We start from the raw sequence: 13,869 nt of genomic DNA, 5'->3' as shown, positions 1-13,869 counted from the left end.
TAATTCTATTACTGAGATCAAGAGCCAAAAAAGGTGCCTAACTCACGACAAAACTGTGTCTTCATAATTATGTGACAAGTATTTTCTACTACAAAGCAGCTTTGCCTGTTTAGAGCCAGGCATGTGATTCAATCAGGACCAAACTGGTTCAGACTTCATCACTCACGTTACTTTTCCAACAGCCAAAACCAAAGCAACGCTTTTCAAGAATAAGCAGCTTGTGTCGGAGCACTTCCTTTGCATGGCATTATCACTTTTTGGGTTAACCAATCTTACTGAAAAGAAAGACATTTTTCAAAGGGAAGGAATGAGAAGGGAAAGAGCATTTTAGCAGTCCAGAAAGGATGCTTCTATAACTTGTCAGTCATCAGAACATGTGGTAGAAATGCTTCTCAGGCTCAATAAACATGTTTTCAGTTGGAAGACATGCTTGTTTTCATTCACAAACTGGCATTTGGAAATTGCATTGTCTGCTTTTTCAAAGAGGGAAAATAGCAATTCTATTTCTACAAGGTACATGTATGGCTCTTAGCTGAATTTGGGTTTATAAAAATGTCTGTCTAGTGCTTTCAAATCTGTAAATAAACACATTTATAAATGAGGTCAATCAGGAACATTTTTCAAGGAAAGAAATAGTTATGGAGGAGTTACTGGCTGTGAGGAACCGATACCTCAAGCTCCAGTCTGTTGTGGTGCTCCTCCGCTCTGTTTCCAAGGTTTCCTGTTTTTGGTGCACTGCAGCCTTGAATTCTCTTAGACATGCTGCATTGATATTCAGGGCCTGTTTCTGATCCCCATCACTGCTCCCAGTCTCTCTCTTTCTCTTCCCTCACTTTGCCATGGTCATCTTTCTTGATGTACGTCATTGTACACGAGCCAATATCTAATTTAATAAAAAGTTTTTCAATAACTGCATTGATAAGAAATTCAATGTTAGACCTGCTAAGCCAACAGGACCCAACAAACCCTTATTTTCTTTTTGAGTTTGTTTTAATTTTTCTTCTCTCCTCCACTCCTAACATCTTCATATCCAGCCAAATTGCTTCTTATTTGCTTCTTTGATCATTCAAAATATTTTTGGATTTATTATAAGTTCAGATGGCGCCACTTTGAATTACATTAGACATAATAATATTGTTTTTTAAATGAGGGATTTTCTATGGAAGCGTATTGCATTCAATGAAACCTTTTTTTCATGTAAATCAGAAAAAATTATTGCGAAATTCAGAAAAAATTATAGCAAATTCTGAAAAAATGTAGAGCAAACTTAACCACACCAACAATGTTGACGTCCAGCAGGCCACCCATGGACCTTGCTGCTTTGTGCCCAATAATGTTTTCAGGATTGACTCACAAACAAAATAAATAAACAGCAATGTTTAAGACTTCTCTTACATTTTGCTCTGTAATGTTGGTGGATGTAGTAAGTAGGAAGAACAAAACAGAGGTGATGTCGTGACGAGTACATATTAGAAACGGATCATGTCTATGACACGGACACGTTGTGACTTTTCTACTCATCTCATGTCTTAGTTTTCATGAGCAGATGAGGTTAGCACCCAGCCTGTTTGTAGTTCTTTGCTTTTGTAGTTCTTAAAAATATTAGAATAAAAATCACTGAAGACATTTGACAGAAGATCACTGTTTTTATTTGTATTTTTTTATACATGAAAAAAAAATTGAATGCAATACGCTTCCATTCTTTTCCTATTTGGTCTGAACAGTACCAAATACATATTAGTAATATAAAAGTTCTCTTTGATATTACTAATATTGAATGAGAAAAAACACTTTTTTCTTTAGTTTGATATTTATTACCCCCAAATAAAAACAAAAAAGATATCCCTAAATAGAAAAAAATTGATTGTGTCAACTTCCAGCTTGACAGCGGTGTCTCATTAGCATCATGATGTTGTTTTGAGACGTTATGTTAGACTCTTCCACAAGTACATGCAATTCTGCCAGGTCACCATCACTTGGGAGTGGGGTACAATCGTGCAGTCTCTGTTCAGCTGGTCCCTATGGCAGGGTTTTCCAACCCTAGTCCTCGGGGCACACTGTCCTGCATCTTTCCCATGTTGCCCTGCTTATGTACACCTGATTCATCTCATCATCAGGCTCTACAGAAGTCTGACAATGAAAAAGACAGGCGTATTTGAGCAGGGTTGCATTGAAAAAACCCAGGACAGTGTGCCCTGGGAACCAAGAATGGGATATACTGCTCTTTGGGGTTTGGGTCAGAGAACATTGCTGGCCATACCATATGAGGGGTTCTCACTTCCTGAAGTCCAGCTGTAATAATTCTGGTATGATAGGGCTGAGCACTATCATCCATGAACAAAAAGTTGGGAGTGTGCTGGTGGAATTAGGGGATGAGGATGGTTCTATGATGTCTCTGTGGTAAAAACATACAGTGACAGGGCCCTCTTCATTAACAATTTGGTTTTGCTCTGACTGGTTTTACCTGCCCAGGCTGTTGCACCTCATCCACCCAAGGGGGGGCATTACAAATGAGAGGATAAAAAATATGTACTTCTAACAATGTATTTATTTATTTTTTTATGCTTGTTTCTTAAGTTATTTTAGCAATGCTTAAAGAAGCTTGTATTGACTTGATTTTTGTTAATAGCGATACTACTATTGACTCAAAAATGGAAGGGGGGCTTTTTGCTGGGGTGCAGCTGCACCCCCTTGCTTCCCTGTTGCTCCGCCCCTGTGTGGTAGTATTTTTTATTTGTTTGTGATTGAAAGCTTGATGAAAATATGCTGTTGTGCTCAGTGTTGCTGTGTATTTTCTTAATCTGGTGCTATGCTCTCTAATATGTCCTGCTCTTACGTTCATAGTAACTACAGGAGAAAATTGGCTATTTTACAATAACCTGGCACAACACATCTTTTCCTATTTCATGTAATCAATATTCTTTTGTGTATTGTCCCTTGTTTTAAATAAATAAACTCTTAATTATGTTAATTGTGTAAACGGTTGAAGAGTTGTTGGTAGTAAAAAGAATGTTAACAGAAAACATTTTCACAAAAAAATTGTTTATCTTTGTAAAAAACTCTAAATATTTAGCATGTAAAAACAACAAAGGGGTTGCTGATAGAACTCAATAAAAGCCATGATAGCAAGGGCTTACCCAGCCACCATGACACAGACAATACAGACAGTAAACAGAATGAACTAACTGCAAGTGCCATGCCAACCCAAGCCAGAATGTGCCAAGCTCAGTTGTGTTTAGCATGCATTCACTCTTGTGGGAATACCCTGAGGTGGAATAATGCTGCTTGTGATTCCAGTGCAGTCCAGCATCTGATATTTACATAGTACACCTGTGACATATCAGGGAAGACAACGAGACACAAAGAGGAGAGAAAAAAAAGAAATGAACATGTAGAAAATAAAAAAAAGGAGTGGTAAAAAAGACAGTGTAAGAACGGTAGCAGTTTGACACAATAAGGTTCTTGGTCTTGTCGCATGCGCGCTGTGACTCAATGAGATGTGTGATAGTTACGTGACAGCAGCATGCAACCTCTTGTGTCACGCCTGGCTTGCTGGATAGCCACATGACTGGTTGAAGCAGGACAGGTGTTTTTGTGTGTTTGTGTGGTGGATTGGGGGTGGATGATCCAGGTATAGACGCTCAAATAAAAGTACGAACGTGCAATGTCACTGTGTCCTGCAGCGTTCATGTTCACGGGGGAGTGCTTTCTTCTGGTGTGAGTGTGCTGTTTGGGAATCCCAATCGGTGGAACACACAGATGACTCATGTCCTTGAAAGTTACCCCCACCTCCCTGTTTTTCACTTAATCACTCCCCTCCTCTACACTCTCATTGATCAAAAGCCAGGTTTGCTCAAGTCTTTTTTTTTTTTTTACCTTCTGTCCTGTGGTTTGTCATCTTTCAGGGGATTGTTCCTCTCCTCTTTCTTGTGTCTTGCATGTTCTCTTTTTTCCCTCCCTCACCTGTTATTCTTTGTCTTTCCTCCTCTCCTGAATATGTCAGCAATTTGTTTGAAAGCGCTGCTTAAGTGGTTGTCCTGCTTTAGCCTCAAAATGTCAGCAAGAGGGAGTGGGATGTAGCTACTGGAGAATAGGGATGTTGAGAAACAGGTTGATTTTTATAGTCATTCATTTGGGGTTTTTGCTCACCAGAGCTGCTCTCCCACTTCTTCGGTTTATCTGTCAATTAATTCTTCTGTCTTCCAATCGCCATCTTTCTGTCTAGAAAGAGAGCAACTCTCTCAAGTGATGAACAACATCTCTGCTTTGCAGCACTTTTCAGGAAAAAACATACAAACAAAAAAAACCCTACACACATGCACACACACACACTCCAGTCCTGACGCCCACCCCTGCTGGTTTCCAACATGGTACAGGCTGTACATTGAGACAGCCCCAGCTGTGGCAGTAGCAGTGAGAGTGCAGCTCAGTGAGTCTCCACACAACACATGCACACCTACACTCACTCACATACACATTCACATACACATACAGCCCCCCGCTGTGGCGGCCAGTCTTTGCTGCATGTTCCGCTGCAACATCATTTAAAGGTGAGAAGATCTTCCCAATTGGGTGTTGATGGCAACAATCTTTCTGCTGTCATCAGTAAATGTTGTCTCTCTGCAAGGTGTATTTTACGCGCTTCTCCGTGTCTGCTGATTTCATTTTGTGCTGCTGGCATTCATCATCTGTGAGAGGGGAAGCTGTTCCTAGGTGTGTATGGTACAAGGGAATGCACGACCGAGATAATATAGTCTTATAACAGCATCGATGGTTGCAGAGCAAGGAATATACGGCAGACGAGGAGTCACATTGGAGAATGCGTTTGATCTGCGTGCGTGATCTGTCTTTGTATGCATGTTGCATTTCATGCATCAATAGTAGCAATTTGCACACAAAATAGCGTAGCACGATAATCTGAACTATATATTTATTATTTGAGAAATCCAAATCTTCTAGTTCTTCAAATTTCTAGATAACGATGTTTTATTCAGGCCATCTGTTGCCAGTGAAAGTCTGCAGACTGTCTCTGTCACACATACTGACTGGTCCTGGCACAGCAGCAGGTTTCACTGCCGTAGCTTATATCGTAGCGTATATTTGCTGTCTTCACGGCATTAGCCAGCTGACGATCTGGCATGGTGACTGAATTAATAGGGAACATTATCACCCATCTTCCATGACCTGTTTGTCATCAGCCTTTCTTATCGTGGCTCCATGACTCTACTGCAGCATGAAGTCAGTGGACAATACACTGTTCATGGATCTGACTGGGTAGCTTTTCTTTCCAGAGTATTAGGTTATAATCACATCAGCATAAGAACATAATGTTTTGGTGTGCAATAGAACTACTCCTTCTATTAAACACACATAGAAAGTATATACATACATGCGGACATAAAAAAGAAAATCACATTCATGGTGCAGGACAGTGTGGGGGTCAAACACCTGCTTGGTAGTTTGAACACCCACTAATTTGTTTATGCTCTCTTGGAACCAGTTAGTCAGTCATTCCACCACACTCTCAGACCGGCTGTCACAGAAACTGGTTGCGCATCTCTAGGGGTTGGGACTGTGTGACCTTAAACATCAGCTCCACTGCGACATGAAACTGCTCAATGTGTGTTACAGAGTTGTTCATAGGCAAAAGCACAAATTTAGGTCTATAGGCTCAAAACATCTTCTTAATTTTAATCCTGTTGATTCATTAGTACTTTCCTCATTATTCAAACTTTTTGATCCAAAATATCTGCTTACACATTGTTGCCATGACAGAGTCACATAATTCGTATGTCAGAATCACATACTGTCAGAAATTCTTCCATGTTTGTCCTTTCATACTGTATCTTACAATGTCAGGAGCGTCACTCTGCCTCGAATTTTGCTCTGTCATCATCATGTCTGCAGCATAGCAACAGACTCTATTGTAAAAGATCACTTGAAAGTTTTATCACTATGATAATGATAAAAATTATCTGCACTTTGATGTTGACTTAGCAATTATTGTTAACTGTAAGGCTTACATAATCATATTTCTATATTTTATGGGTAGGTTTTCTCCCTAAATGGTAATGAATCTCTTACTAGATGTCATTGCAATCTTCATCATAAGTTGAAACTGTTTAAAAATGTCTTTTTATGGCCTGTTGTATTCTGCTCTTCAGTGCACCTTTAAAGGTTGACCCTAAAGATGTTTTTGCTGCTTATTCGAGTAGCTTCATCAGTTCTGACTGCTGATGGCGAATTCAGGTTATTTTCCTACTCCTTTAGAGGACAACAATTGTAATAACTCTATGTTATGTGACCAGATGCAAATGTTAACAAGCCATTTAATATCAGAATGTTTGTCTTTTTACTCAGTAGTGTCTTGGTGTGGCGCAGAGATGGTTAGGGATTTATTGTTTGTCTCCTGGGCTGAAATGTACACAGGAATCAAGAAAAGTCTCAGAACCTCAATCTCCTCAGAGAGAAAGTGGATCCATTTAGCTTCCTTTACTGCTCTTTCTGTTCTGAATTCACACTTTACTGACTTCAAAGGAGTGTTCACTGTCATTCAGGTACAGGTGTAATGCTGAGTTTCGGCCTATTGTCTTTTTGTGAGGAGGTTGTTTAGTTTCCTCAATGAAGAGATCAGAGCCCTCCTGACTGCACTGGATAGAATGACCCCATTGATCCACAGGGCGGTTTAATGGCTGAAGTGGGTGACCGATTTTTTTAATTTTTATTTTAGCCTCCAGTTTCCCTTAACTTTTGAGGATAGGTTTATCTTCATCCTCTGTATCTGCAGCTGCTTTAAATTTTAATTTTACGCTAGATTTTGTGTAGGAAGGAACCATTAAAATGTGATATACATTTTGCCTTGACCCATAACTGTCAAGATGGAAGCTAAAAAAATCTGGCAAAGAAAAACTGTCACTAAAACTGGTATTTTCTGAATCCAATCATAAATGTTAAACGACCATTTGACCAACTTTATTAGAAATGTATTTGTAACATTAAAGGGCTGGAAGCATTATTATGCATTATTATTATGATGGTGTGTTGGAACAACTGTTGCAATGAAATCAAAACATTTGAGTAAAGATTCCTAGTCTTTGTTTCTTAAATCCAGGCTCTTCATCTGGATCTTTCCTGCAAAAAAAAACTTTCTAAAACTTTTTTTTTTTTTTTAATTACTATTGTTCTGTTAACTTTGCTAACATGGGGGGTTAAATTTAGGGGTTGGCCCAGTTGCTTTCAGAAAGTAAAAGTATCTTTGACAGCTGTGGTGAGAAGGTAGAGTGGTTGACCTCTGATCTGCAGATTGCAGGTTTAATTGTCGCCCTGCCCGCTTATGTGTTGGGCAAGACACTGAACCTCACATTGCTCCTGGTAGCCAGTGCCAGTGTTCATCAGTTTGTATGGATGAGTGAATGGGACTGTGACTTTAAAGCACTTTGGGCCTTCAAGCAAAGTAGGGAAGGTCCTTTAATAAGATATGCCATTTATGACTTCACAGAATCAGTCGGATGAAGTTGGGAGAATCAAGTAGTAAAATAAACTTCTTCAAATCAGATTATAAAAAAATAGAAAAGTGTAGGTTGGGTTTGGGGGGGGGGACCACTGGAATTAACCATATTGTTCTGCTTTTCCCTCTGTGTTTTGTCCTTGGGATGTGATGGATATCAGGTTCGGTGAAGATCCTTCTGAGTTTCTCAAACTTACCTGAAACATAAGAAAAGAATGACATTTCTCTGTGACTTTCCTTCTTTTCGGGTATCTGTAAAGTTCTTATTTTCTCAATAAAATCCAGCGGGGATAACCACAGGACTTGATGGCAGTGTTAGTGTGGCTCATTTCTTAGTGATTCTGTCTGAGTTGATAGTTATGTCTGCCTGGTGGTGTAATGTTCTGATTGCTTCTGGCTTACACTCGAGGGATTGGTGGATGATTCAAAATTTCTGCCATCCTTGATATGTACAGAGGGGTCCAAGAAGTATCAGCAATTGTCCTTGGTGTTTTTCAGGGCTGAATCTTACATAGTTGTTCAATAAATATTATTGGACCCATGTGTCATCAATGTACCGGTATCTAAACCGACGTGGAGATGCAGTTCCAGGGACTCTGATCTCACACCGTCCCTCCAGGCCACTATGAGGGTCAGAGGTCATTCCATGGCAAAACTGTATATGTGTGTTTTTCTTTTAGAAATCCTTTTGAAATTCAAAATTAGGAGTTAATAAAACCATTGACTGTATAAAAGAACTGGACCAGATAGTGTGATGTCACTTATAAAAACATGGCTTACTTCTGGCTCCAACAAAATTAAGTCAATTCAGTTGCCAATTTTTTGGCAAATAGACGCCACCATGTTGGGGCCAGTTTATGTCAGTAAGCAGTGAATTGTCAAAGTCTGTCAGAGTCACAGTTTCTATGGCAACCACTCTCGCCAATCATGAGTGAGCTTGTAGGAAGTCGGTGAGGACTGAAATTGGCTTTGGGGGAATCTGTCAATCAAACGTTTCGAACACTTGACATGGGATCACTAAGCACCACCTACTTTTATTGAGGCATCCAGTGCAGTGCAGTGATCAGTTTAAAATGTGAATAACTTATAAAAATAATAAGAAAAATAAATTAGGATTAGCAAGAACACATTTAAAAAAGGTAGCAGAGCAAAAATGGTTAGTCTGACAAGTATAGTGACCGAGTTCATTTCTCAATAGAAGTCTTTGGGATTTTGACATTTTGGAGCTAGTGGGTACTTCCTGTTTGAAACTCAATGGGGGCGGGGGGTTGTTCACTCAGCCCAGTTCTCACATACAGTCAATGGTCTAGCAGTTTCCAAATCTGGTTTCTTAACTCATCATCAGATCTAAATTCTAAAGACTGTAAGAATTTTCCCATTTTTTCCCCCATTAGATCTACAAATATAACCAGTTTGGATGAAAAAATAGAAATGGAGTTACCGATTGAAGGAGAAAGTACTGCCATTAATGGGGTTGTATTTTGGAAAGTAAATTTTGGTGAACGCCTTTTATGGTTTGCTAGCATCACAAACAAAATTTGTTTATAATTTACGGATTTGGAAAATTCTGTTTTATCACAGAGAAAAGTTAATGTGTTTTCTTGATCACCACAAACTTTAAATTGTCAAAAAGATGGGAATAAAACAGAAACCATTAGTCCTTTTGGAAAACTTAGGAAAAACGTTGCTTTACACCTCAATCTGGATCTTAAGCTTTTTTTCATGAAACAGTTTTAAAGCTTTACTTCAAGGAACCATTATTACACACTTATCCTCTATTGCTTCTTTTCTTTCTTCTCCTCTTTTTTTACTCCTCCTCTTCCTCATTTAGTCTGCATGTGTTGAATTTAATTAGACCAATAAGTCCCTCATGAGTTCTACAGGCTCATCTAGAGCAAGGAGAGTGCAACAACATTTCTTGTCTGCCTCCAGTCACCTTGTTGTAGAAAGTTAATGGGAGCATGTGCTTGTGTGTGAATTCACTGTGTGTGGGTCTATGTGCAATGAGATGCACTGTTTTACATAGCAAACAATTGGAAATGAAGTTGCAGCATTAGAGTTGGAGAACTTTGGTCAAATTTGCTGGAAGAATATTTGTCTTTCTTGTTATTTTTCAAAGTAACAAAAAAAAAAAAATTTTTAATGATCCATAAATGCTCTGGTAAAATAAAAGAAAATATCAAATAAACTTCAGTCAGTTCTAATCAAAGATTTTGAGCAGAAATGGCATTAAACTCTTAAAGAGTAGGTTAGATTGCTTTCTAGTTCTACATCCACTTCTTATTAACATCAAACTGCCTGCAGTTCATAGCAAACAGTGTCCATAAAAAAAGATTATTTTAAATAATTGCACCTGTCTCTTTAAGTTACCATTGTGTAAACATATGTTTAATGATCAAGATAATTCAAAGAATCAGAATAATTAAAAAAGTCAAGTAAACAACAAATGTGTGTGTTTTTTTAAAGCTCTTTGTGAGAATTATAACAGAGCTGAGAGAGCAAAACCTCTTTTTGGTATTTAAAAGTAAGTGCTGAGTTAGAATTGTTTTTTGTTTGAGATCAGAAAAACCTAAATTACATAATTTTGTCCAGTTTCTTTCCAATTTCAGTGGTTTGTGATTTAATGCTAAATAGAATTCAGGCAAATGTACATTTGTTTGCTCAAGCAAGACTAAGTGGAATACTTGAGACTTTGAACCATCACTTGCTGAAAGATATTAAGTATCAAATAATTGTTTTATTACTGAATAAGCCAAGATGGTTTTTGACTGTGAGCCTCACTTTACATATTACACAGATACTCTTAAAACCTTTCATGGTTTCCTTCTTATTTTGTACCTTTATATCCTTTGCAGGGCTGCCTTAAACTTATTTTACTTAGTTCATCTTCAATCTTCTACTAAACCATGACACGGCAGATGCTATTCAACAAAGCAAAGTATATTATTCTTTATTAGCGTTCACTATTTCACCTAAAATCATCAAAAGATAAGTGATTAGGCTGATGTAGCATGTGTGACATTTGTCAAGCATTTAGGCTGTTTTCAGGCCACGTACCTACAAACATCAAAAACAATATGGGGTTCAGTTCCTTGACGCTTCAATACACGGGCAGACAAAGCTGGAACTGAACCTGTGATCCTTCAATCAGAGGTCGACCGCTCTACCTCTGCATCACAGCCACCCTTCATTTATTCTCATCTATCTTCTATCCACCACTTTTAACTGTGTTTCCTATTTTTAACAACTTTGTAGTTCTATAATACATAACAAAGGTGAATGCTTTACTATCCTCAGAACAGGTGTTGGAGGATGATAGCTCACAGTTTAGCATATCATAGTTAATCCAGCGGGACTTGCAGGGCTGGACAAAGTCACGTGGGGTGTAACTGCAAACTGTCTACAGCCTTAACCCATAGACCAAGACCAACTGCACCTTTTAATTAAAAAACAAAACAAAAAAAAAATTCCTCAAACTGTTACTAAAGCAGTGACAGATGAATGTAAACGACATGGTAAAACATTAGTTCCTTTTTATTTTGTTTTTTCTTCTCTTTACTTTCTGTTTGCTGGAAACACTTTTTTTATCATTACAGAAGCAAATGAGAACTAAAAGGTTGAGGATTTATCCCCCAGGGAAATACATGCTGGAAGATAGGGGTACACTCAATTAGCCTTTAAAAGCCACTTCTGTTTCTTAATAATTAGTACTTCCATAGTGTAGATGTAGTGACAAAGCAAGGTTGCTTTTATAACATGAGGGTCATTGCAGAAAGGGCACTGAATCCAGAACTATGTGTTGAGGTGGGGGCTGCTGGAAGCCCTTTTTTTCTGACGGTGCAAATTTTACATGACATTTACAGAGGTGAGTGTTGGAACCCTGATACATTCTTTATCATGCCAGTTATCGTCTCTAAAAAATATAGAAGTAACCCTAAAAAATATTAGCTAAATATTAAACAAAATCTTAAATATTAGGCTTTAGAGTCACATCATTTTGAGCACTAGTGCCAGAAACCAGGAAATGTTAGTCTTTTTTTTTAACCACATTAGCTTTAAATCTTCTGCAAACAAACTTGGAAACAGTGGGGAGAACAGTTCAGATGTGTGTGTTAGTGTGTAATATGTGAGCAAACCTTTCATCATTGCTCTAAAATGGATCTATGGTGCTGCAGGAGCTCTCACCCTTTTCCAGACCTCCTGTCATATACGGCCAGACAATACATGTAGGAACCCAAATGATTACAGAATCGTATGACCATGGGGCCAGGAATAAATGTAATCCTGGTTATTTCATACACTGCTCGATATGTATAACTAAGCAATTAGCCTAATGACTGATACCTACTCATCCAGTAGATGCAAACCTGAAAATTAAACGGATGAAAAAATGCAAAACATAAGCTCCAAACTTGAATGAACACCTCTCTTTTTTTTTTTTTTATTCTTGCCCCATATTTGGGGTAAAATCTGAACAGAAAAGGATTTGAAAAATTCTAATATCTGGTTTATGAATAGTTTAAAAAAATCCCAGTGCTTCTTTAGCAATCTTGTAAAGGACTAATGGCCCCTTTTCCTGGGCTTATTTCATAAATGAAGCTACATGGCAGCAACAGCAGGGTTCTTTTAGATAGAAAAATTACCTTGCAGCCTGAGAAGCTGTTGCTCAAAAGACTGATTCCAAAGTTTGCTCAGAAATTGTAAACACCTCCCTAATTCTGTTCTGAAACAACTAAGTGTGCTTGTTTTTACAAAGAAAGATAATAATAATGTTGATTATCATTTTTTCATTGTTTTATTGCTGTGTAAGTAATACACAGTAAGAGGTATGTGGTTGTGATTGTTTAAGTGCATTAATTATGCCTGTTTGGAAAAGCTCTATACTGTTGTTCCCATCGTGTCGATGTCGGAGTTTTAAGGTTCAGCCCCGGGTTTCACTGAAAAGCGAATCGATTCAATTCTAATTCACTAGTGTTCAATTTCATAGACAGAGCGCAATTCAGTCAAACATAAAATTAGTCGTCAAAATATTTTGTAACCAATTTACTGTAATTAGTGATTCAAGCTAAAAAAAAAAGGTTGGACTCATAAATAAACCATTGAATCCTTACATTAAAATCTGACAAAAAACACTGCTTCTGCCCAGGAAAAAATAAAAAAGAAAAAACAACAAAAAAAACCCCACTTTGTTGAAAAAAAATCCATGCTCCATGCAAGCAATGTTGTATTCCCTAATTAAAGAAGGATTTTAGTCAGTTTGTTCTTTTTTTTTTAACTTTGCCCGAGAAAAGGTTAACAAATAGTAATAAATTCAATATAATTCTTTACAGGACCACCAACAAAATAGAAGAATACTACTTTACTGTTTCATAATCAAAGAAGTAAAAATTATTATTTGATTAATTTCCTTTTATTTTCAAGCACAAAACAAAACAGTTAACATGAAAGTGAAGAATTGCTTGAAAAAGGAGTGAGTCGAAAAGAATCTTATTAATTGCCATTCTAAATTTGACCATATTTATTCCTTTTTACACATTTGACACGTTCTTCATTATTCACATAAACACAAAAAAAAGATCACAAGCCATGATTGTCCGTACATTGTCTCATTGTTTGTGCCGCTCAGCCTACATTACAGAGTGTTATACTCTCACCTGGTCTTCTGATTTCCTGACCCTGTTTTGTCTCTGACCCCGTTTGCCTTTCGCCAGCCCCAAATCTTACTTGAATCCTGATTCTTCTTTAAAGCTCCCATGCTTGTTATTGACCCCTGCCTGCCTGACCTTGGTTTAGCTTTGTGAACGTTTAACTGAGCTACTAAAACCTGCTGAAATTGGAACCACCCGTCTGCCTGTTCTTGTGACACTGATCTACCACCTGCCTTGTCTTGCCTGCACCATTGACTAACCACAAATTTATTTAAATAGATGCAAGCATTTTCAGAAACACTTAACATATGAAAAAAACAAACAAGCTGTCTGTATACAAAAACAGAATCTCAAAGATCCCTTTTTATCACTATGGTGAAGTACCAAACCACTAAAACACTTATGACAATCGCGTCATCTGGCTCTAATTAGTAACTAGTAGTAGTAGATAATTAGTAGAAGAAATTTGTCGCAGTTATCGCGAACAGTCACCAGCCAAACCGCAGCTTTATGTAGACCACCTGATTGTGGGTGGGACGCAATACGATGAATGCGATGACTGATCACTATGATGTATTAACTGGGAATTATTAGGCTTCTCATTTTCAAATTTATGCTTCCAAAATCTTCAGTTTGTATTTATTTTTTAATTGGGTAACATTTTTACTCATTTTGATACTTTCCTCCATGTTATTCTACAACCTCATCCAATTG

General features: G+C 37.8%; 1 protein-coding gene across 10 annotated transcripts in view; it reads left to right on the top strand.

The window, feature by feature from the left end:
• atp2b2 (ATPase plasma membrane Ca2+ transporting 2) overlaps window positions 1–13,869 on the top strand; it is a 144,126-nt gene that overhangs the window by 36,369 nt on the left and 93,888 nt on the right. For 4 of the 10 annotated variants that reach the window (XM_078947079.1, XM_078947083.1, XM_011474844.4 and 1 more), the window contains exon 1: window positions 4,407–4,550. The exons of the other annotated variants lie outside the window; for them this stretch is intronic. The gene's annotated coding sequence lies outside the window, so the exon portion shown is untranslated. Of the gene's footprint in view, window positions 1–4,406; window positions 4,551–13,869 lie in introns of those variants that run through there. 10 annotated transcript variants of the gene reach the window in all.

This window comes from Oryzias latipes, chromosome 5, assembly GCF_053564925.1.
Source record: "Oryzias latipes strain Hd-rR chromosome 5, Olatipes_Hd-rR_3.1".
Taxonomy (NCBI): Eukaryota; Metazoa; Chordata; class Actinopteri; order Beloniformes; family Adrianichthyidae; genus Oryzias; species Oryzias latipes.
Note: the sequence above shows the minus strand (reverse complement) of the source record. Positions and strands in the feature narration are given on the sequence as shown.